At 45.9% G+C, this 25,177-nt stretch overlaps 1 pseudogene; it reads left to right on the forward strand.

Moving 5' to 3' along the window:
* The window catches only part of LOC139265234 (interferon-inducible GTPase 5-like), a 32,925-nt pseudogene extending 8,058 nt beyond the window's left edge, over nt 1-24,867 (forward strand).
* Nucleotides 24,868-25,177: the final 310 nt, after the last annotated feature.

The following is a 25,177-nucleotide window of genomic DNA, read 5'->3' on the forward strand; positions in this document are numbered from 1 at the left end:
AGGTTTGAAGCAAGTGCAGGGGCAGTGAAGGGGAGGAGGGGAGGAAAGAACAAAAGGGAAGGTCTGTGATAGGGTGAAAGGCAGGAAAGATTAAATGACACAGTGAGATGATGATGCAAGACCAAAGGAGCTGGTAATGAGAGGAGTAAAGCTGCAATAGATGGGAATAACTGAATCATCAACAGCTGGGATCTGAAAATGAGGGAAGAGCTAATGATCTGAAATTGTTCAACTCAATGTTGAGTCCGGAAGACTGTAAAGTGTCTAATTAAAAGATGAGATGCTGCTCATCGACTTTATGTTGAGCTTCATTGGAACAGTGTAGGAGGTTGAGGACAGAGAGGTCAGAGTGGGAGTGAAGCGGAGAATTAAAGGGGAATATCTGTGTTGTTTATATCTATTTCCTGAAGGTATTCGATAAGGTTCCTTAAAAAAGATTGGGCTGGATTTTCGGTGTTGTGCCGACCCTGTTAGCGGCCCGGAGGAGCGACAATGGCGGCAGTGAGCACTTCCGGGCAGGCAGCCAGCTTCCAGCGCCCCGCTGGGGTTTTCGGAGACGGTTTCGACGGGGCGCGGAGCAGTACCGCCCGGGAGAGGCGAGCCGGTGTGCAATGTCCCTGATTCCGACACCAGCTTGATGTTTGGCTGCCGCCCGATCCGTGGTGCTCTGTAGCACCCCCTAGTGGGACCACCTGTGAAAGCGGGCTTTCCGAGCTGTAGCAACTGCAGTGAGGTAAATAATGTCCACCTCAGGTAAGTGTGATTGTTTTATATTTGCAATGTATGTGTGTTAATGTGCGTTATTTATTGGGAAAGGTTTTGGTGGGATGTTTCAGGTTTTTGTTCCCTCCAGACCTCTCTCAGAGCACTCCGAGGCCAGCTGGTTAGTTGGGGATTTTCGCATGCTCAGAGGTCTGTAACGCCTCCCTTAGAGCTCCGCCCCACACTGGGACCCAGCTGATGAATTTTGCTAACTGAGACGCAAACTGTTCCTGGGCACAAACTTTAACGCCCCACCACCATTACCGCCCGAAATGACCAGAACCGAAAATCTTGCCCAATGTTCGCTAAAATTAAAGCTCATGGAACTGAAGGCAGATTATTGATCTGGTTAGGAGATTGGTTAGGTGGTTGAAGACAGAATAGAGATAATGGGTATGTACTCAGATTGGAAGGAATGAACTAGTGGTGTTCCACAAGGATCTGTGCTGGGGCCTCAAATATTCACTATATTTATTAATGACTTGGATAACACAAAAGAAAGCCACATATCCAAGTTTGCCGATGACACACAGGTTGGTGGTCTAGTAAGTCATGTAGATGGGAGCATAACATTACACAGAGATAGTGACAGATTCAGTGAGTGGGCAAAATTTTGGCAGGTGGATTTCAACACTGCTAGGTGTAAAGTCATTCATTTTGGACTAAAAAAAGAAAAAAAGATTGATCCGAGCATTTTATAACGGGTGAAAAGCGAGGAACAATGCCAGTCCAAAGAGTGTTAGAGGTCCAAGTGCACAGACCATTAAAATGCAATAGTACGGTACAAAAATAATCTGAAGGTCTGATGGAATGTTAGCCTTTATAACCAGAGGGCTGGAATATAAAGGGGAGGAAGTTTTGCTGCAGCTGTACATGGCCCTGGTTAGACCACATCTGGAGCACAGTTCTGGGCACCACACCTTAGAAAGGATTGACTGGCCTTGGAAGGAGTGCAGTGAGGATTCACCAGAATGTTACCAGGGTTCCAAGGGTTACATTGTGAGGAGAGATTACACCAACTCGGCTTGTATTCCCGAGAATACAGAAGGTTAAGGGGTGATTTGTTTGATGTTTTTAGGATTTGATAGGGTAGGTAGAAACTTTCTTCCCCTGGTAGGGGAGTCGAGGACGAGGGGAAACAACCTTGAAATCAGAGTCAGGCCGTTCAGGAGAGAAGTTAGGGAACACTTCCTCACACAAAGGGTGGTAGAAGTGTGGAACTCTCTCCCACATAAAGCAGTAGGTGCCACCTCAATGAATAATGTTAACTCTGAGATTGACAGATATTTTCTGGCCAAGGTTATTAAATGATATAGAGCCAAGGCCAACATGTGCTCCCCGGTGTTGGCACCCGTTCAGGTCTGTGCCTGCTATCGTGGACCCCCATTTAACAACGAATGGCGGAGCCTCATGGTGCTACACGTGTACTCCATCCCTTATCACCCCAATATTTTGTACCTGGTATACCGGAGGTGGCTGTGGTAAACCGCTCATCACCGGCATCCTAAGCACAATCCCTATCACAGTAAAATTGGACCGGCCACAATCAACCGGGACCGGGTACACCTCTGAGACCAGTCGGAGTTGGCATGGGCTCATCGACCCCTTGCACAGACTGAGCACAGTGAGGTGCCTGTTGCTGACCCATGAAGGAACGCGACCTTGCTGAAGGTCCTCCAAATGACTGTGTCCTTCATTCAGCAACCAAGCGCTGTACAACACACACACATCATTTCGTGCTGCCTGAGCTGAGGTATTTCAATCTTCACAAATCAGGCTGTTGGCAGTCTGAGCATGAGCCTCCAGCTCTGCTATGACCTTCTTCAGGTGAATGGTCATGGCCTGGTCTTCCTGCAACTCCAACCCCTCTATGGTGTTACATTCTCCCAGTATCTTTCACAGTCGATTCCTTCAGGTATTTACCTGCATTTGCAACTGAGCATCGTCCATACTGTTAATAAAGGACATGCCAGTGCTGAAGGCCGTTGCCGTATCATTTACCAGCCCACTCTTATACCTCCTCAAACCCCTGCGATGTACATTGTATAAACCATCCCGATCCACGCCACCGTAACTCAATTCATAAAACTTTCGAAACATTTCCTTGAGCAGTACTTCATACAAGCACACTGTTTCTGTCTGACACCACCATTGCATTTGTACCTGGGTCAAGTTTAAAATCACTGAGGCGACCGAGTAGTGTACATCATGGTATAAGACCTTACCGGTGTGGGGACTAGCACCAACCCATTCCTTGGCCTAGGATTTGTGGTGGGGCATCTAACCTCCATCTCCTGTTCTGGTCGGCTGTAGGAAGGGGCTCTGCCTCACATGCTAGCAACTGCATGGAATTCACAGTATCTGGAGTGTGTGGGATCACACAGGAGTCCATACACCATCCCCAACCGATCCTGGTCCCGGAGTGTTGCCACCATCGCGAAAACGCGACCGACATGTCCGTCGGGCAGACCCGTTCAGATCCCCACATACACACGTAAATTCCTTCCTCTTCTTTCCACCATTTGTGCCAGCACACTTCAAAGCTCAACTTTGTCCCCGTAATCTGATGGTACACATCGTTTCCAGTCCGCGGATCGATTGCCCTTATCTTGGATCAATTTCCTGAGCCACCACCATCCCAGGGGTATGTGTCCCTCGCACCACAAGCATACGCACCTCCCCTCGGTCACCCTAACCCACGTGGCCATGACTTGCAGCTCAGGGCACAGTCTGGAAGCTTCGCCATACGTGAAACCCTTGCTGCTGGAGTACCGCGTGGAATTGGACCCCAGCTACCCCAGCCATCTTCCCTCGTGGAAGTAGGCTGCCACCCCGTCGGTGTGCCCAGTCCTACCTCCTGGTAGCACGGTGCGTCCTTTCCCCCCTGTGCACCCGGAGCGGAAGGATTCCTCTCTCTCCATGCTGCACAACCTGAAGATTCCCACAAGTACTGTCGCTGAGAACACGTTCATCTTTCTTCCTTCACTTAAGAAAACCTGGAGTTCACACAGTACTGTCCCATCAAAGTTCAAGTTCGGCAACACCTCGATGTCAGTTCCATATTAAAGGACCTCTCTCGGGAATCAGCATTCCTGCTTAAAAGGAAAGAAAAAGAACATCCATTGCGACTTTCCTGCCAGCCCAATGGGTTAATTCATCAATTCTGATTCCTTTTTTGTTACGGAGGGAAGCATCCACTCAAATTCGAAACTTAAAATTTTCTTTAAAATGTTAAAAATGCTCAAAATATTTATTCAACTCTGCATAAGGTGTTGCTTTCTGGAGTCTTGTACAGAGAATTACCGTCCTTTTTTCCGCATTTTAAAAGTTGCATTATATTCTATACCCCACACATACCAATAGCTTACACATTACAATGATTCTGTGCTCCATGCATTATAGCAGTCCCTCCCTTTTACTCCCCTGGTCACACATTCTTGAAATTAGTCAGATATTTTTATTTTAAAATACCAAATTTCTGTGATTGCCTCATGTCCAGAACTAGAGGTTTTTCACACAATTTGAACCAACCCCCAGAATTTCACCATGGCATAATAGAAGTTTGATTTTAACAGGTTAATTAACCTCAATAACTCCAATTAATTCAAACCAATCTCAAACTAACCAGTGCCAGTTGAGAAAAACTCTACAGACATACTTAAAGACAAATAAATATCCACATACCTTTTTAAAAACAACTTTAAACATTCTCCCTGAAAACATCAAAGGTTTTTGCACAGACAGGCTTTCACACACAACACATTTCATGACTTCCCAAACATCCATAGCAGCAAATTCTATGTTTTATTTCTCTCGGCATGAAAGTTAGAAGCTTAAGTGTCGGATTGACCACCTCAGATTGAGAGAAATGCTTTTCTATTTTTTTCGTCTCTTTAACAAACGTTTTACTGCCGTAAACACAATGCTTCCCTTCCATGCTTTGTACTCCCTTTTGGATCCCACAGGGTCCTTCTGGCCACCTTGTTTCACATATTCCTGCACCACCTTACTGTCAGCTTTCAAATTTCTGAAACTGCTTTTGCAGTTACTGAAGAGGATCTGCTTCAAGTTCACATCCTCCAGCACCGGGTTACCCTCCAAAAATCCGCCCAGCATCTATTAACATCCAGCGGACCATCCGTGGAGTTACTGGGGCCTAGATCACGACTCAATGCTGACAATTCTTCCTCATCACTGTTATTGATCTGTCCCGGTGCTTCAGGAGCTGGCCGACCCTCACTATACTGGGTCCCATCATCGGGCTCCTTTCTCTCTTCATCCCAGTTTACCCCAACTTCCTCATGTGTCATAAGGCAAGCCATTCCCCTGTCCCCGGATAATGCTCGGGTCAACTCCTGATTTTTTCATTTCAGGGCCTGTGATCGGCCTCTTCATATACCGGATTTTGAGCTACCCTGTCTGCCACCTTTATATCTTTTAACTGACCCTCAGCCTTGTCAGCTCTCTCTGAGTTCCTATTTCCTTCCTCTCGCTGAGCGTGATACTGGCTTCTACTTTCTGTGGCCTGAAATTGTAGGTACTCCATTGTGTTTCTAGCCGTTTCTTCCTGTGCATTTCTCTCCTGCCTTTCTGTCAGCTGGTTCACTACGGCCTCTCTCTCTCCTGCCCTACTTTCTGATTCTTGTTTCTCCTTTTCTGAACACTCAACTTGCTCCGTGAGCATAAGAACATAAGAACATAAGAACATAAGAATTAGGAACAAGTAGGCCATCTAGCCCCTCGAGCCTACTCCGCCATTCAATAAGATCATGGCTGATCTGGCCGTGGACTCAGCTCCACTTACCCACCCTCTCCCCGTAACCCCTATTGGTTAAAAATCTATCTATCTGTGACTTGAATACATTCAATGAGCTAGCCTCAACTGCTTCCTTGGGCAGAGAATTCCACAGATTCTCAACCCTCTGGAAGACTTGGTTTTAAATTGGCTCCCCCGTATTTTGAGGCTGTGCCCCCTAGTTCTAGCTTCCCCGACCAGTGGAAACAACCTCTCTGCCTCTATCTTGTCTATCCCTTTCATTATCTTAAATGTTTCTATAAGATCACCCTCATCCTTCTGAACTCCAACGAGTAAAGACCCAGTCTACTCAATCTATCATCATAAGGTAACCCCCTCATCTCCGGAATCAGCCTAGTGAATCGTCTCTGTACCCCCTCCAAAGCCAGTATATCATTCCTTAAGTAAGGTGACCAAAACTGCACGCAGTACTTCAGGTGCGGCCTTACCAATACCCTATACAGTTGCAACAGGACCTCCCTGCTTTTGTACTCCATCCCTCTCGCAATGAAGGCCAACATTCCATTCGCCTTCCTGATTACCTGCTGTACCTGCAAACTAACTTTTTGGGATTCATGCACAAGGACCCCCAGGTCCCTCTGCATCTCAGCATGTTGTAATTTCTCACCATTCAAATAATATTCCCTTTTACTGTTTTTGTTACACTACACTCTGTCCCCTCTTCCGGGTCATCTATGTATATTGTAAACAGTTGTGGTCCCAGCACCGATCCCTGTGGCACACCACTAACCACCGATTTCCAACCCGAAAGGGACCCATTTATCCTGACTCTCTGCTTTCTGTTAGCCAGCCAATTCTCTATCCATGCTAATACATTTCCTCTGACTCCGCGTACCTCTATCTTCTGCAGTAACCTTTTGTGTGGCACCTTATCGAATGCCTTTTGGAAATCTAAATACACCACATCCATCGGTACATCTCTATCCACCATGCTCGTTATATCCTCAAAGAATTCTAGTAAATTAGTTAAACATGATTTCCCCTTCTTGAATCCATGCTGCGTCTGCACTATTCCTATCTGGATGTCCCGCTATTTCTTCCTTCATGATAGTTTCAAGCATTTTTCCCACTACATATGTTAAACTAACCGGCCTATAGTTACCTGCCTTTTGTCTGCCCCCTTTTTTAAACAGAGGCGTTACATTAGCTGCTTTCCAATCCGCTGGTTCCTCCACAGAGTCCAGTAGATTATAACGAATGCATCTGCTATAAAGTCCGCCATCTCTTTTAATACCCTGGGATGCATTTCATCAGGACCAGGGGACTTGCCTACCTTGAGTCCCATTAGCCTGTCCAGCACTACCCCGCTAGTGATAGCGATTGTCTCAAGGTCCTCCCTTCCCACATTCCCGTGACCAGCAATTTTTGGCATAGTTTTTGTGAAGATTGAAGCAAAATAATTGTTTAAGGTCTCAGCCATTTCCACATTTCCATTATTTGTTTTTGCATACATATTAACCAAATCGCCTTTTCCATCGATTTCTTAAGTACACTACTACCCGTCCACTCTACCGCTTTCTCATATGGACAGTCAGAGTGTAACAGTTATAGCACCCAGTGCTCAGAAAGGTTTACTTTTCCAAATATATATGAGGATATACTATTCTCCATTGTGGGTTTCTTGCACTTAACCCTGTCCATATTTATTGTTCTAAACCTTGAACGTCCTGCCGCGGTCATCATTTCTGTCAGGTGTTTTGTGTGCCCTGTGTCTCTATGACTCTCCCTTGAGTCGACCCGTGCATTAAAACTCCCCGGTTCGGGTTGTTTCCCTTTGGATGGCAGAAGTTTTTGCCAATAGTTCCTGCCTAGCCCATCGATTAGCGGGTGATCCCACACAGACAGACCAAGGTCAGATAGGTCTTCTCCTATGCCCGATGTGCAGCGTCCCCAGTGGGATTACTGTGTAACCCGGCTGTGAGCGGATGCTACCCTGTTGGTCTTCCAAATGATATCGTGAACCACAAGCTCCACAACCCCCAAGTTCGGACACAAGGAGTTACTATGGATAGATTATAATTGTCTCAGACAAAACGAAGTGGTTCAGGTTGATCAAAGATCGATTCCTTTTATTACACTCACAAAACGACAACCCCTACTCCTCTTGCTTATGGCTTAAAGAGCAGGTGACTGTGGTCACTAGCTTGAAACCTTCGACTAAATACCCACCCTGTCGGTGACACCGAACCAACATCCTTCGCAGAATCCAAGCCTAGATAATGGTAACCCTTCGAACGAAACCTCTCTCCCGGTTTGGTCAGAACTCACACTTGGAAGCCTCCTCACACATACACACGTTACCTGTGTCTTGGACACTTGTAGTTCCTCAGCAGCTGAACATGCTGATGGTCTTGGAGATTTCCGGAGATGTATGCTGGATATAATTACCAGTCCTTGTCATTGATTCACGCGGTCCTGGGTCCGTTCGACTCTAAAAACAAAACCGTGCCTAACAGAGGAATGTGATGTGACCTAGTGAGTTACGTTCAGGCGATAAGGGCGAGGTACTCACGTCGGGCATTTCTGGAGAGTTGACGGACACGTAGCCATGCGGGGAATCCTGTTCCAGATGGGGGAGGAAAGTAAGCCACTGAATCCCCCAAAGTTCAGCATCTTTATACCCTGTATAATACACAAAACTGGCTGGGCGATTCCTGGTTACCGTGGTCGCAGAGATGCTAGTTGGTCTTCCTGGTGACACCTCTGTCCTGGATTGGTCATCTCGATGAACACAATGGTTGGCCATTTCTGTCGATGAGCTGATCTCAAAGTGCTAACTGTTTGTTGAGTTCTTGACTGCTCCTTCATTGAAAGAGTCCAGAGGTGTTACATGTTGCCTGCAAACCTCATTGGCCATCCAGACATCTCGGACCCATGGACAAAAGGTCAAATCACACAAAATTCCAAATGAAAAGGCCTTTGCCTTTCATGACGTCATCGTTGAGACTGGTACCATGGCAACCCAAAAGACAGGCTGCTCCTGCTATCGGTCCTTTTTAAAGTCCATATGTTCAAACATCATTTTGAAATGCAGCCCAAGTGCATCTCCATTTTAAAAGGGTACAGATCCATTTTAAAAGTCCAAAAATCCTTCTGGCCCATACACACACTGATGTTGGCACTGGCCAAATACCATACCATCACATCAGTATTGCACACTGATTGACGTCATGAACTGCTCACTCTGCATGTTGTCGGTGGTTGTTAGTTGTGCACATGCGCAAAGCCCGTTACCAAGCTTTTGTCTGCCACAATTCCCGTTAGCAGTGTGCGCGCGTATCTCGGATGCCATTTTTGATCGTTAGGAGGCCGCATCGCGCCAACAAAGCGGGTGCTACACTGCCCAAGTTCCCCTTCATTGTCTTCAGTCCCCACCACAAACCCCATTCCCTCACCATTGACTCCATCCCTCCCCCTGGCCACAGTCTGAGGCTGAACATTTGCATCTTTTGCATCTTACTTGACCCTGAGATAAGGTTCCAATCCCATATCCAGTCCATCACCAAGACCACCCACTTCCCCCTCCATAACATCGCCCGCCTCTGCCACTGCCTCAGCTCATCTGCTGCTGAAACCCTCATCCATGCTTTTGTTACCTCTAGACTGGACTATTGAAATGCACTGCTGACCTGGCTCCCACTTTCCACTTTCCATAAATTTGAACTCACCCAAAACTCTGCTGCCCTTATCCAAACTCACTCCGAGTTCCTTTAACTCCTCCCCATGTGCTCTCTGACTACATTGGTTTGCGGTCCGGCAACACCTCAATTAAAAAATTCCCATCCAGGGCCGGAAATTTTACAGCTGAATCGGTTCGGGTGCGTGTGTGCCGTGTAGCAGGTCGAGAACATGATGTCTTGATCAGCCCGCTCTGCAGAGCGACTGGAACATAATGGTCCCATTAAACCAGCCATACACTTTTCCTGGACCTATGAAAAGTTGCGGGTTTGATGACATCATCAGTGACTCATTTCCAGCGCCCACATTTAAAACAACCTGCCCACAACTCATGGTAAAGTTGGGAAAGGAGCGCGGAAAGAGCATTGGAAAGGACGGAGTTAATGTGCAAAGGGAAAAATATGAATACCAAAAGGCAGGAACCCTGCTTTACAGATGTCTGGATGCATATTCTGGTCAAGGCAATAAGAGCATGCAGAGATGTCCGCTTCCCAGCTGTTGGCCAACAAAGATGTACCCAAGAGATCAAAAGGGCCTGGCCGTAAATATACAGGTCAGCAGGAGGGAGGTGGTGAGGAGGATCTAGATCCAGTGCAGGGAGAGATTCAATGATCTGACGAAGTCAGGAAAGGTGAGTGCAAAGGTTGCTAACGTGTTACCTTTGTTTAAAAAGGGATAAAGGGACAGAGCGAGTAACTACAGGTCAGTCAGCCTAACCTCATGGTGGAAAAATTATTGGGGAAAGTTCTGAGAGGCAGGATAAATCTTCATTTCGAAAGACACGGATTAATCAAGGACAGTCAGCATGGATTTGTTAAGGGAAGGTCGTGTCTGACTAACTTGATTGAATTTTGTGAGGAGGTGACACGGAGGGGTAATGAGGGTAGTGCATTTGATGTAGTGTATATGGATTTTAGCAAGGCTTTGATAAGGTCCTTTCTGGCAGACTAGTCACAAAAGTAAAAGCCAATGGGATCCAGGGCAAAATGGCAAGTTGGATCCAAATTTGGCTCAGAGGCAGGAAGCAAAGGGTAATTTTTGATGAGTATTTTTGTGACTGGAAGGCTGTTTCCAGTGGGGTTCCGCAGGGCTCAGTACTGGCCACTTGCCTTTTGTGGTATATATCAATGATTTAGCCTTGAATGTAGGGGGTATGATTGAGAAGTTTGCAGATGATATTAAAATAGACTGTGTGGTTGGTAATGCATAAGAAAGCTGTAGACTGCAGGAAGATAATGGCTGTAAAATCCCGTAAGGGATGTGCACGGACCCAGCTAGGCCTCGCAAAAGCCGGTTTATGGCGCGCAACGCTCATGTGCTGAAAAACGGCTTTTCCGATTTGTCAAGATATCTCTTGACAGATCTTCCACATCCCCGCAGCAAGTGAGATTTGCCCGTCTCTTGCCCAGCAGGCGCATAGCTTTTACCAGTGTAAGAGTTATAAAACGTATAAATATTAAATTTAATCATATGTTAAAAACCCTGTCCATTAAGCTAAGTTTATTTTAAACCCTATACAAAAAAAACACATTAAATCATTTATTTCTCTAAAACATTTAATTTACTTTAATTTCAATTAATTTTAAATATGTGAGATTTTTAAAAATTTATTCTGTTGTGTTTGGGTGTTTTCGAGGGTTTTTTCATTGATAGTAATGGGAACTCGGAGAAACGGAGTACCCAGTATCAATGAGAATACTGCATCGTGATGCGTGTGGAAAGAAGGCTTCCGACCGGAATCGAAGGCACCTCAGGGACAACCAGGTACATTTGCAGAAAAATTTTGGGGTGGAGGCGTTCGTCCGAAGGAAGCCTCCGATCAGAATTTCAGGAGCAGCAATGAACTGGTCAGGTGGGCAGAACAGTGGCAAATGGAATTCAATCCGGAGAAGTGTGAGGTAATGCTTTTGGGGAGGGCTAACAAGGCAAGGGAATACACATTAAATGGTAGGACACTGAGAAGTATAGAGGAACAAAGGGACCTTGGAGTGCATGTCCACAGATCCCTGAAGATAGCAGACCAGGTAGATAAGTTGGTTAGGAAGTCATACAGAATACTTGCCTTTATTACCCCAGGCATAGAATACAAGAGCAGGGAGGTTATGCTTGAACTGTATAAAACACTGGTTAGGCCACAGCATTCAGTTTTGGTCACCACATTACAGGAAAGATGTGATTACATTAGAGAGTGTACAAAGGAGATTTACGAGAGTGTGGCCTGCACTGGAGAATATTCACTATGAGGAAAGATTGGATAGGCTGGGTTTGTTTTTTTTAAATGGAGTAGAGGAGGTTGAGGGGAGATATAATTGAGGTGTAGAAAATTATGACGGGCCGAGGTAGAGTGGATAGGACATACTATTTCCCGAAGCAGAGTGGTCAACAACCAGAGAGCATAGATTTAAAGTAATTTGTAAAAGGTTTAGCGGGGATGTAAGGCAAAACTTCTTCACTGAGGATATTGATTGTCTGGAACTCACTGCCTGAAAGGGTGGTAGAGGCAGGAACCCTCACCATATTTAAAAACTATCTGGATGTGCACTTGAAGTGCTGTAACCTACAGGGCTACGGACCAAGGGCTGGAAAGTGGGATTAGGCTGGATAGCTCTGTCGGCCGGCGAAGACACGATGGGCCGAATGGCCTCCTTGCATAATGTAAATTTCTATGATTCTATGACTTATCCTGATGTGCCTGTGACCACATCTCCATCACTCTGCCTTCCCAAGCCTACACCTGCACCTCAGTCCTCACACCACATACCTTCCAAGTCCACCCATCCCCCTCTCTCTATGTATATACTCACTTCCCCATCTGAATCACCACCACTCATCCTCATCCTAACCTAATCATACCAAGTAACACCAGAAGGAGGCCATTGGCACCCCACTCCCTCATAGTCACCCTCTAAAGATGTAACCCGTCAGGTCCTTACACTCATTCCATCACTCGCACTCAAACTTCTCGTCTCCATCCTTGCAGGAGAAAAGAGCCCAGGAAAATAGGGAGAAAGAGGGTGATCTTGGAGGGGCAGCAACAAATGCATGAGGCTCTGCTGTATTTTTCAGCCGTGATGTCTGCAAATGTTCAGAGAATGGAGGAGTCCATCTCCAACGTGAGCACCAGCATCTCACAGGCGATGGTGACCATGTGCTGTTCCATGGAAAGGATGGCCACCTGCATGGAGCAGCAAATGCACCACTCACATGAGCACATGGTAGCTGTGGACAACAGATGGCAGGAGCTTATACACCTCTTCTCCAGGAGAGATGTAAACGTAGACTTAGGTCCTCATCGCCCCACTGCTGTGCAGCAAGGTGCTCTCCAGCTCCTTGCTAGCAGGGAAGTGCGGGTGGTCCATGAGAGGGATGATGGTGAAAGAGGACATGGAAATTGGGGCTTCTCTCAAAGCATTCCCACTTCTCCCCGCTCAGTCCGAGCCCCACATGCTTCCTCCGATCCGGATGGCCAAGTCTGCCTCTGCACAGTTGCAAGAGGAGCAGTAATTGGCGGGCTCGACTCAGGCTCCAAACACAGAGGACGTCTGCCAAGAGGTCTAACCCGTCACAGTAGGAAAGTGAGCAGCCTGCCTCTACCTCTTCTGAAGCCACAGGGGTTGCACCATGTAGAAGCACTCAGAAAAGAAAAATATTGCAAAGGTAGATCACAAGGGTACGTGAATGACTCTATAAAAATATGTTTGTTAAGTTTCAGTTATTTTGAAGATACACGTAAATGTTTTTCAGTGTACCACTTTCAGGTATTGTCCACTTCTGCCTCAAACTGTGGAAGTGGCCTTGTCACTTAGAATGAATGGTGAGACATTCCTAAACCTTGAACACTGGGGCTTTGGTTGAGAGGAATGTCTTGGTCATTATCGGGATGCTTTATGGTGTTGTGGGAGGGGCGGGGCGGGGGGGGGATGGGGGGGTGGGGTACTTAGTACAGCGATATGACTGCATTGGACCAAGTTCAGTAAATCTGGCCATGATGAGGCCAACCCCGGCCTCTCAAGCACCAATATGCGTCGCTGCTGGTGCCATCAGCACCTTAGGACGAGGAGAAGGAAGACGTGGAGGAGGAACCTAAGAGGCTGCGTGCTGTGTGCCATGCTCCTCCTGCAGTTCCAATCCTCGCTGCTGCGCTATGTTGTGCAGTGCCCAGCAGATGATGATGATTCTGGAGATCCTGGCTGGGCTGGTGTGCACTGAAGGACTCCTCCAGATCTGTCGAGGCATCTGAAGCGCATCTTCAGCGTGGCTATTGCTTGCTCTATGGCACATCTGGTGGACATGTGGCTGTCATTATAATGCTCCCCAGGGGTGTCATGTGCCACGTCTCCAAGCAGCCAGCTGGTAAGTGTGTTTGGAGGTATGAAGAGCTAATGGAAGATGGACTGGCCCAGCATGCAAGTGTCATGTCAGCTGCCAGGGAATCTGATCCACACATGCATAATCATCGTTTTATGGTTGCAGACAAGCTGCACATTGAGGGAGTGGAAGCCTTTGCGGTTCACAGATATTCCTGGGTGATGATGGGGTGCCCTGATGGCCATGTGTGCAGTCGATGACTCCCTGCACCTGCAGGAATCCAGCCAGAGCTGTAAAGCCGAGCGCGCGCTCAGTAACACTGGCTCCATCAGTGGCACAGTGTATATAACTGGCTGCCTTGTGAAACAGGGTATCAGTGACCTGGGTGATGCAGCTGTGGACGGCCAACAGCAAGATCCTGCAAATGTCTGCTGCAGATCCCTGGAAGGAGCCTGAGGAGAAGAAGTTGAGGGCGCTGGTGACTTTGACAGTTACTGGCAATGAGTGTCCACCTCTGGGCAGCAGGTCTTGTTCCAGCAAGTTACAAATGTCTGCAACATCCTGGCATGATAGCCTGAGCCTCCTGCTACTCAGTCATGTCCAGGAAGCTTATCCTCTGCCTGTATATCCTGTGTTGGGGGTATCGCCTGTGGCACAGTGCAATCCTGTGGTTCCTTCCCCCCCGCTGCCCCCCACCCAACCCCACTCCCCCACTCCCCTGTGGAGCATCAGATCCTTGTGCAGAAGGCTGGTGTTGTGGCTGCTGCTGGTGTTGTGGCTGGTGGGGATCGTATTGGTCGGATTCTGAGGACCAAGGTGAGACAGTATAACAGCACCCATGCTGATGTAGTAGATGGCAGGTAAAGTGGAGATCAAAGGGCCAATCCCTCAGTGAAGTGATAGTGAGTAGCAATGTGGTGAGAGAGACTTCCGAGGTCTGCAAGCTGCAGACACCCAAATCTGTGGCCCAGATGGAGTGAGCAAGAGCCTTTCCATGAGACAAGTAATGAGGTGTCATGTTGGGGTATTAATGGGCTTCTCCCAGCGGTCAATGAATGAACTCACCAATGACCACTGAGCTTCCACCTCCCCTTCACAGGCGAGACCCCCCACCTCCGTGAATCCTGTGCTCCTGCAGTAAAACTTAAAGCTGCCGTTAAAGTCACTCTCCAGGGTCTCTCAACAAGAAGTTCATGATTTTAAAGAAGTTGCCGCCTCTGTCGATCGGGTCCGTGTCGCGCCCTCACAGCCGCGGGAGGTAAATGAGCAATGGGGCGGAATGGTTCACGGCGCACTCGCTATTTCCAGGATTTTTACAGTCAATCCATCCCAAAACCTACACACTTGGCATCGGGAAAATTCCAGTTCTTGTTTTCAAATCCCTCCATCGCCTCATACCTCCCTACCTCTATAACCGCCTCCAGCCCTGCATCCCTCCGAAATTTCTGCACTCCTCCAATTCTGGTCTCTTGTGCAGTTCCCACTTTAATCACCCACCATCGGTGGCCGTGCCTTCAGCTGCTTTGTCCCTAGGCTCTGGAATTGCCTCCCTAAACATCTCCGCCTCTCTACCTCTTCCTCCTCCTGTAAGATGCTCCTTCAAACCTACCTCTTTGACCAAGCTTTTGGTCACTTGTTCTAATAGCTCCTCATGTAGCTAAAGGCGATATATAAACGCAAGTTATTGTTGTTGCTGTATCTCCATAACCAATGAGATTTGGGATTGGGAAATAAGCAGAGAAAGGACTAAGAATGAGGGTGAATTAAATGCCATGATTTCAATGTCACAGTAAGAGAAATAGAGAAAGATTGGATTAAAAGAGAGAGACAGATCGGAAATGTAAGGATTTATTTTTTTAATTTATGATTTGACATTTTTTAAATCTCTCCAAAAATTAAAACTCTGAAGGAATGAGACTTCACACTTGTAATAGTTAATTTTTGGTGCCAGCAAACGCCTGGTGAGATGAGGCTGGGTATGAATTATTAAGCTGTTTTATTTCTCAATCGACAAAGCAACAGTTATAGAATCGATGTAATTATATTTTTATTTCGATCCGTACAGCTTCACCCATGCAATAATATAAAATAATGAACACGCTATGCTTTCCCATATTCCGTGAGTCACCTTACTTGGCTTGAAGAACAGTTCGGCATTGCACCCATTACACTGAGCAGCCTCTGCTCCACTACTTCTGGTTTCAAAGTGCTGCCACCCTGCTGGTTTCTGTATCTCCCTCCTTCACCTCTCATTGTTCACACTCAGATCAAAGATCCACACACAGTGGGTGTCAGGTGTTCATTGATTATTGAGACAAGCTCATGAATTGCGTGTTATTTATAGTTTTTGTAAAAATCAATTCATATATTGACCACCTTCCATCTAAACTTGAAAGAATATACTTCACTGCAAAAGGAAACAAGATTAAAATTCACTTTTCTTTCAGTCCCACTCCTATCAGAGCACTGCCACTAATGGAAGTCACTGTAAACTTCAGGTGGGGCCTATTAACCGTTCAGCAATTCCTGCCCCTGCAGTCCACCTTTGTCACCACTGCCTTAACTCCTTCTCTCCGACCTTCTCTGAACAGCCTCCAATGCAAGTATATCCTTTTTTAAATACGGAGACCAAAACTATACACAGTACTCTAGGTGTGGCCTCACTAATACCCTGTACAGTATAGCAGGACTTCTCTGCTTTTATACTCTATCATCCTTAAAATAAAGGCCAACATTTCACTTCCCTTCCTGTTTATTTGCTGCACCTGCATACTAACTTTTTGTGTTTCATGCACAAGGACCCCCAGGTCCCTCTGTACTGCAACACTTTTGCAATTTTTCTCCATTTAAATTATAATCTGATTCTCTATTTTTTCTGCCAAATTGGATAATCTCACATTTTCCTACATTATACTCCAGCTGATAAATTTTTGCCCATTCACTTAGCCTGTCTATATCCCTTTGCAGATTTTTTTGTATCCTCCTCACAATTTGCTTTCCCATCCATCTTTGTATCATTAGCAAACTTGGTTACATTACACTCGGTCCCTTCATCCAAATCATTAATATAGATTGTAAATAGTTAAGGCCCCAGCACCGATCCCTGTGGCACCCCACTAGTTACTGTTTGCCAAACGGAAAATGACCCATTTATCCCGAATCTCTGTTTTCTGTTAGTTAGCCAATACTCAATCCATGCTAATATATTACACCAACCCCCAACTTTTATCTTGTGCAATAAACTTTTACGTTATCTACGGCACCTTATCAAATGCCTTCTGGAAATCAAATACACCACATCCACTGGTTGCCCCTTATCCACCTTGTTCGTTACATCCTCCAAGAACTCCAGCAAATTTGTCAAACATGATTTCCCTTTCATAAAACTGGCTGACTCTGCTTGATTGAATTATGCTTTTCCAAATGTCCTACTATTGCTTCCTTAATAATGGACTCCAGCATTTTCCAAACGACAGATGTTAGACTAACCGGGCTATAGTTTCCTGCTTTTTGTCTGTCTCCTTTTTTAAACTGGGGCTTACATTTGCAGTTTTCCAATCCACTGGGATCTCCTCAGAATCCAGGGAATTTTGGCAGATTACAACCAATACATCCATTATCTCTGCAGCCACTTCTTTAAGGACCCTAGGATTAAAACCATCAGATCCAGGGGACTTGTCTGATTTTAATCCCTTTATTTTACCGAGTACTACTTCTTTAGTGATTGTATTAAGTTCCTCCCTCCTTAGAGCCCCTTGATATTACATAGACACATCGAAAATAGGTGCAGGAGTAGGCCATTCGGCCCTTCGAGCCTGCACCACCATTCAATAAGATCATGGCTGATCATTCACCTCAGTACCCCTTTCCTGCTTTCTCTCCATACCACTTGATCCCTTTAGCCGTAAGGGCTATATCTAACTCCCTCTTGAATATATCCAATGAACTGGCATCAACAACTCTCTGCGGTAGGGAATTCCACAGTTTCACAACTCTGAGTGAAAAAGTTTCTCCTCATCTCAGTCCTAAATGGCTTACCCCTTATCCTTTGACTGTGTCCCCTGGTTCTGGACTTCCCCAACATCGGGAACATTCTTCCTGCATCTAACCTGTCCAGTCCCATCAGAACTTTATATGTTTATATGAGATCCCCTCTCATCCTTCTAAGCTCCAGTGAATAAAGGCCCAGTCGATCCAGTCTTTCCTCATATGTACTGCCTTCCCGGGAATCAGTCTGGTGGACCTTCGCTGCACTCCCTCAATAGCAAGAACGTCCTTCCTCAGATTAAGAGACCAAAACTGAACACAATATTCCAGGTGAGGCCTCACCAAGGCCCTGTAAAACCGCAGTAAGACCTCCCTGCTCCTATATCAAATTCCCTAGTTATGAAGGCCAACATACCATTTGCCTTCTTTACTGCCTGCTGTACCTGCATGCCAACTTTCAATGACTGATGTACCATGACACCCAGGTCTCGTTGCACCTCCTCTTTTACTAATCTGCCGCCATTCAGATAATATTCTGCCTTCATGTTTTTGCCCCAAAGTAGATAACCTCACATTTATCCACATTATACTGTATTTGCCATGCACTTGTCCACTCACCTAACCTGTCCAAGACACCCTGCAGCCTCTTAGCGTTCTCCTCACAGCTCACACTGCCACCCAGCTGAGTGTCATCCACAAACTTGGAGATATTACACTCAATTCCTTCATCTAAATCATTAATGTATATTGTAAATAGCTGGGGTCCCAACACTGAGCCCTACGGCACCCCACTAGTCACTGCCTGCCATTCTGAAAAGGACCTGTTCATCCCGATTCTTTACCAGCCAGTTCTCTATCCATGTCAGTCCATTACCCCCAATACCATGTGCTTTAATTTTGCACACCAATCTCTTGTGTGGGACCTTATCAAAAGCCTTTTGAAAGTCCAAATACACCACATCCACTGGTTCTCCCTTGTCCACACTACTAGTGACATCCTCAAAAAATTCAACAAGATTTGTCAAACATGATTTCCTTTCATAAATCCATGCTGACTTGGACCGATCCTGTCACTGCTTTCCAAATGCGCTGCTATTTCATCTTTAATAATTGATTCCAACATTCTCCCAACTATTGAGATGTTTTTAGTGTCTTCTACTGTGAAAACCAATACAAAATATTTGTTCAATGTCTCTGCCATTTCCCTGTTTCCCATTATTAATTCCCAAGTCTCATCCTCCAGAGGACCAACATTTACTTTAGCCACTCTTTTCCTTTTTAGGTATCTGTAGAAACTCTTACTATCTGTTTTTATATTTCATGCTAGTTTACTTTTATACTCTATCTTCCCTCTCTTTATTATTTTTTTGTCATTCTTTGCTGGCTTTTAAAAGTTTCCTAATCCTCTGGCCTCCCACTAGTCTTGGCCACATTGTATGCCTTTGTTTTCAATTTGATACCATCCCTTATTTCCTAAATTAGTCATGGTTATCCCTTCTCTTACAGCCTTTCCTTCTCATTGGGATATATTTTTGTTGCGAGTTATGAAATATCTCCTTAAATGTCTGCCACTGCTCATCAACCATCCCATTCTTAAGTTTATTTCCCCAGTCCATTTTAGCCAACTCTGCTCTCATACCTTTGTAGGCTCCTTTATTTAAGCTGAGGACACTGGTTTGAGATCCAAATTTCTCACCCTCCAACTGAATTTGACATTCAACCATGTTATGGTCACTTATTCCGAGAGGATCCTTTACGACAAGATCATTTATTAATCTTGTCTCATTACACAGTACCAGATCTAAGCTAGCCTGCACCCTGGTTGTTTCTGCAACATATTGTTTGAAGGAAACTATCCCGGATACACTGTATGAACTCTTCCTCAAGGCTACCCTGGCCAACTTGTTTCATCCAATTAATGTGAAGGCTAAAATCTCCCATAATTATTGCCGTTCCTTTTTTACAAGACTCCATTATTTCTTGATTTATACTCCATCCAACAGTGTAGCTACTGTTCGGGGGCCTATAGACTACGCCCACCAATGACTTTTTCCCCTTATTATTCCTTATTTCCAACCAAACTGATTCAACATTTTGATTTTCTAAGCCATTATCATTTCTCACAAATGCACTGATCTCATCCTTTAATAACAGAGCTATCCCACTCCTTTTCCTTTCTGTCAGAGTCTAAATTGTAAAATACCCCTGAATATTTAGTTCCCAGCCTTGGTCGCCTTGCAACCACATTTTTGCAATGGCTGTCAAATCATACCTATTTGTGCCGTCAATTCATCTATTTTGTTATGAATGCTGCGTGCATTCGGATAAAGAGCGTTAACATTTGTTTTTTTACCCTTTTTTCCTGCTTTGACCCCACTTTTTGATTCACCTTTTATGGCTTTGCCTAACTCGGGCGATGTTAGAGTTTCACTGAGGTGGTGACAGGTCACATGCTGCAGGATGGAATCGAGAACACTCGAGTCAAAGGCAGAGTCTCGATTGAGGAGATCTTCAAAGTGCTTCTTCCGTCGGGCCCTGACAGCCTCAGTGTCCTTGATGAGTGTTTCTCCATTCTTGGCCAGGAGTGAGGTGAGGCCTTGGGAGTCTGGACCGTAGGTGGCCTTGACTGCAGCAAAGAATCCTCGCATATCTTGGCTTTAACCAGTTGTTGTATCTCCTGTGTTTTCTCCATCCAGCACCTGTTCTTTAGGTCCCTAGTTTTTTGTTGGACCTGAACCTTGAGCCATCTGTAATGTTGTTTTGCAGCTCCCGAGTTGGGCTGTTGCTTGAAGCTCAGAAATGCTTTGTGCTTGCGATCTATTAGTTCGTCGATCTCCCGATCATTTTCCTCAAACCAGTCCTGGAGTTTCCTGGTTGAGTGACCAAGATTTCTTCACAGGCACTGGTTATAGAGGCCTGGAGGGCAGACCAAGCGCTATGGGGATTCAGCATCTCAGGGTCATCAAGGCACGCCAGATGTAGTCACTGAGGCATATGAAAGCATGGGCCTTACGCTTAACATCCGTAACACAAAAGTCCCCCACCAGCCTGTCACCACCGCACAGCACTGCCCTCCAGTCATCAAGATCCACGGCGTGGCCCTGGACAATGTGGATCATTTCCCATATCTCAGGAGTCTCTTATCAACAAATCAACAAAGGCAGACATTGATGCGGAGATTCAGCATCGTCTCCAGTGTACCAGCGCAGCCTTCGGCCGTCTGAGGAAAAGAGTGTTTGAAGAACAGGCCCTCTAAACTACCACCAAACTCATGGTTTACACGGCTGTAGTAATACCCGCCCTCCTGTGTAGATCTGAGATATAGACGATGTATAGAAGGCACCTCAAGTCGCTGGAGATATATCACCAACGATGTCTCCGCAAGATCCTGGAAATCCCCCGAGAGGATGGGTACACCAACATCAGTGTCCTCGACCAGGCTAACATCCCCAGTATTGAAGCACTGACCACACTCGATCAGCTTCGCTGGGCAGGCCACATAGTACGCATGCCAGATACGAGACTCCCTCAGCAAATGCTTTATGCGGAGCTCCTTCATGGTAAACGAGGCAAAGGAGGACAGCGGAAACATTATAAGGACACCCTCAAAGCCTCCCTGATAAAGTGCGACATCACCACTGACACCAGGGAGACCCTGTCCGCAGACCGCCCGAGTTGGAGAAAGTCGATCCGGGGGGCCGTTGAGCTGAGTGCATGAAGAGGCCAAGTGCAGGCAGCGGAAGGAACGCACGGCAAACCAGCCCTAATGATCCCCTCCCTCGACGAATGTCAGTCCCACCTGTGACACGGTCTGTGGCTCTCGTATTGGACTGTTCAGCCATCAAAGAACTCACTTTGGGAGTGGAAGCAAGTCTTCCTCGATTCCAAGGGTCTGCCTATGAAGATGATTCACCTTTATGTTTATACATTCTGTCCCTTCCTGTCACGCTCTGGTTTTCATTTCCCCCAGTGCTCTATTGCCTTCTCTTTATTCTTTGACTTCTTAAATTCTCGTTCAGCTGAACCCCCCCCCCACCCAACTAATTAGTTTAAAGCCCTCTCTACAGCCCGAGTGATTTGATTTGCCAGGACCCTAGTCCCAGCATGGGCTAAGTGGAGTCTGGCCCAATGGAACAGCTCCCTCTTACCCCAGTACTGGTGCCAGTGCCCCAGGAACTAAAACCCATTTCTCCCACACCCATCTTTAGCCACGTGTTCAACTCTCTGATCATATTTACCCTATGCAAATTTGCTCGTGGCTCAGGTAATAATCCAGAGATTATTACCTTTGTGGCTCTGCTTTTTAATTTGGCCCCAAGCTGCTCAGCAGAACTTCTTTCTTTGTCCTCCAATCTTGTTGGTACCCACGTGGACCACGACAACTGGATCTTCCCCCTCCCACTCCAAGTTCCTCTCCTTCCCAGAGGAGATGTTCTTAACCCTGACACCGGGCAGGCAACACAGCCTTCGGGACTCACGCGCTTGGCTGTAGAAAACAATATCTATCCCCCTCATTATACTGTCCTCTATTATTGTAACGTTTTTCTTTCTTCCCCAACTTGATTGGCCCCCTGTACCACGGTGCTGTGGTCAGTTTGCTCATCCTCCCTGCAGTCCCTGCTCTCGTCCACACAGGGAGCAAGAATCTCGTACCTGTTGGACAAGAGCAAGGGCCGAGGCTCCTCCATCACTACCTCCTGAGTCCCCATACCTTCCTCACTCATAGTCACACCCTCCTGTCCCTGACCACGGATCGAATTCGAACTAATTAATCTAAGGGGTGTGACTGCCTCCTGGAACACAGTGTCCAGGTAACTCTCCCCCACCTGATGTATCACAGTGTTTGCAGCTCGGACTCCAGCTCATCAACGCGGAGCCGAAGTTCCTCGAGCTGCAGACACTTGCTGCAGATGTGGTCGACGTGGACCTCAATGGAGGCAACCAGCTCCCAGATGCAACAACAGAAACACATCGCCTGTCCTGGCATCTCTAATGTATTTAGTTAATTAAGTTTTCAAGTTTTGTTTTTAATCCCAGCTTGTAATTCAAACCAATGCCCCAGAAAAGAGAGAAAAACTCACCAAACAATCACTTCCCTTCTTTCCTGTGACGTCACCCTTTGATTTTGGTTCTTTCTACTTCTTGTCTTCAGGTCAGTTGGTGTTTGGGCTGCAACATCCTTCAACATGCCAACGCGTCAGTGCTCTTTGCCCCTACATGAGAGTGCTAGTAATAATCACCTGATTGACAGTCAGCACTATATACCTGCACTGTCCTGTTTGACTCGAATCTTCTGAATAACAAACATTCAGTCCACATTCTATTTTAAAACAACAAACTGCAAAGTGAACACAAGGTATTCAATGCCAGGAGTACCTGTATAGCACATGCCCCAGGAGCACGGAGAGTAGGAATGAAAGATGGGGATAGAGGGATCAGTGATGTTACAGGGTGACAAGGTCCTTTTTTTACAGCTCAGTGCATCTTTCAGCAGCTGTGAGTGAATTGCTCCAGCCTCACTGATTTCTGCTTTAAATCAACATGTTCCCATTGTAGTTTTCCTTCAATGTCTGACTAAAGATACACACAGATTAGAGAAATTATACAAAGTGTAAAATATTCATTCTTTTCTGCAGAGATCAGATGGCTCAGTCTTCGAAGTCTACATTCTTCAGTCAGGAAGCGCTCAATCAACTCAAGTCTGAGTATGAAACAGGCGGGCTGGAGGGGGCTGTGTCTCTGATACAGAAGAAGGTAGAAAACCTCAACAATGCAAAGCTTGGCATTGCCGTGACGCGAGAGGCAGGCGCAGGGAAATCCAGCTTCATCAATGCTATGAGAGGGCTTCAGGACGATGATGAGGGAGCAGCTGAAGTTGGTAACACTGAAGCCACAATGGAGCCAGCACCATACCCACATCCCAGCGTGCCTAATGTTTGCTTCTGGGATCTACCAGGAATTGGAACTTTTAATTTTCCTGCGGCTACATACGTGAGGGAAATGAACTTTGAAAGATACGATTTCTTCATCATTATCTTAGGCTGTCGAGTCAAAGAGCATGATGCAAAACTCGGCGAAGAGATTAAGCGGCTGGGGAAGAATGTTTACTTTGCTCGATCTAAAATGGATGATGATCTCCGTCGTTTTCAAACGGATGGTGGAAAATCTACAGAAATGGAAAAGATCAGAACTTATTGTGTTGACAAGTTGAATCAGTTCGGGTTTCCATCACACACTGTTTTCCTGATATCAAGCCGTAGGGTGAATGAGTTTGATTTCCCAGCAGTAAACAAAACCCTCGCAAATAACCTTGATGATATAAAGAAGGATGTTTTCTTGCTGTCACTTCCAAACACAACGTTGGAGATTGTAGAGAATAAAAGACAACAGCTAAAGAAACGAGTCTGGATGTTGGCAACACTTTCAGGAGTAGTGGAAGCAGTGCCCATTCCTGGCCTGTCCTTTGCTTCTGACACTGGGATACTGGTTACAGCAATAATACAGTTCCGTAAATATCTGGGTCTGGATGATGCCTCTCTTCAAAGACTGGCTAAGGTGGCAGGGAAACCTGTGGGAGATTTGAAAGCAGTGGTGAAAACTCCTCTGGTGGATGAAATAAATAAGGAATTTGTGATAAGAATGTTGATGGGTTGCGCCCTTTGTTATCATTTCAGCCATTGAGATCGGCTTCGACTTCCTACCAGTCGTTGGTTCCATCTTTGGAGCAATATCATCATTTGGCATGACCTACAAGTTGCTCAGTGATGCACTGAATGATCTTGTGGAGAATGCGCAGAGAGTGGTGAAGGCTGCATTTGGGACTGATTAAATGGAGTGCACTAAAACATCAGCACATCGCGCTCCTGTACATCATTAAAAGTTCAAGAATAAAACAGAAAGTAGTGTGGATGTGGCATATTCCACATCCTCAGGATATCCCGAAGACCAGTGGAAACTCCAGAAACACACATCAACATGGTTGATATTTTCCGGAGTTTTCACAGAACCTCCGCTGAAGTTATGGTGAACAAATGAGAGAAAGCCTCGGAAATTCACCCCATGTACATCACACTCTGCAATAGTATAGAGACAATTGCAGTGTAATCTAATAGTACAGAGACAATTGCAGCATAATCGAATAGTATAGAGACAATTGCAGTATAATCTAATAGTATAGAGACAATTGCAGCATAATCTAATCGTATCGAGACAATTGCTGTATAATCTAACAGTATAGAGACAATTGCAGTATAATGTAATATGTGTGACTGTAATTCTGAATGTTAATTTCTTGCTGTTTTCAGTGAATATTTTGACCATTGGAGTTTCCTTGAATGGGAGAACCAATGAAATAAAGTTAGCATCACACTGAATTGTGTCCTGTCCAGTTCATGATGTCTGTCTGGTAGCTCAGTGTTGGGGGGTAATCCTACCCGTGCTGGACTGACTCCTGCTGCTCAGGCTGTGGTTGTGCAGGTTAAATTAAATTTATTGCTATAATTACCTTGAGAACCAAATTAAGCTTCACAACACGCCCCGGATACAAACCCAGATCCTATTCAATTTCTCCCACACTCTGTAATATCCTGTGTGTTTTTACATTGGAAAAGCAGCGTCTCACTGTCA

Source organism: Pristiophorus japonicus, chromosome 6, assembly GCF_044704955.1.
Source record: "Pristiophorus japonicus isolate sPriJap1 chromosome 6, sPriJap1.hap1, whole genome shotgun sequence".
NCBI classification, from domain to species: Eukaryota; Metazoa; Chordata; class Chondrichthyes; family Pristiophoridae; genus Pristiophorus; species Pristiophorus japonicus.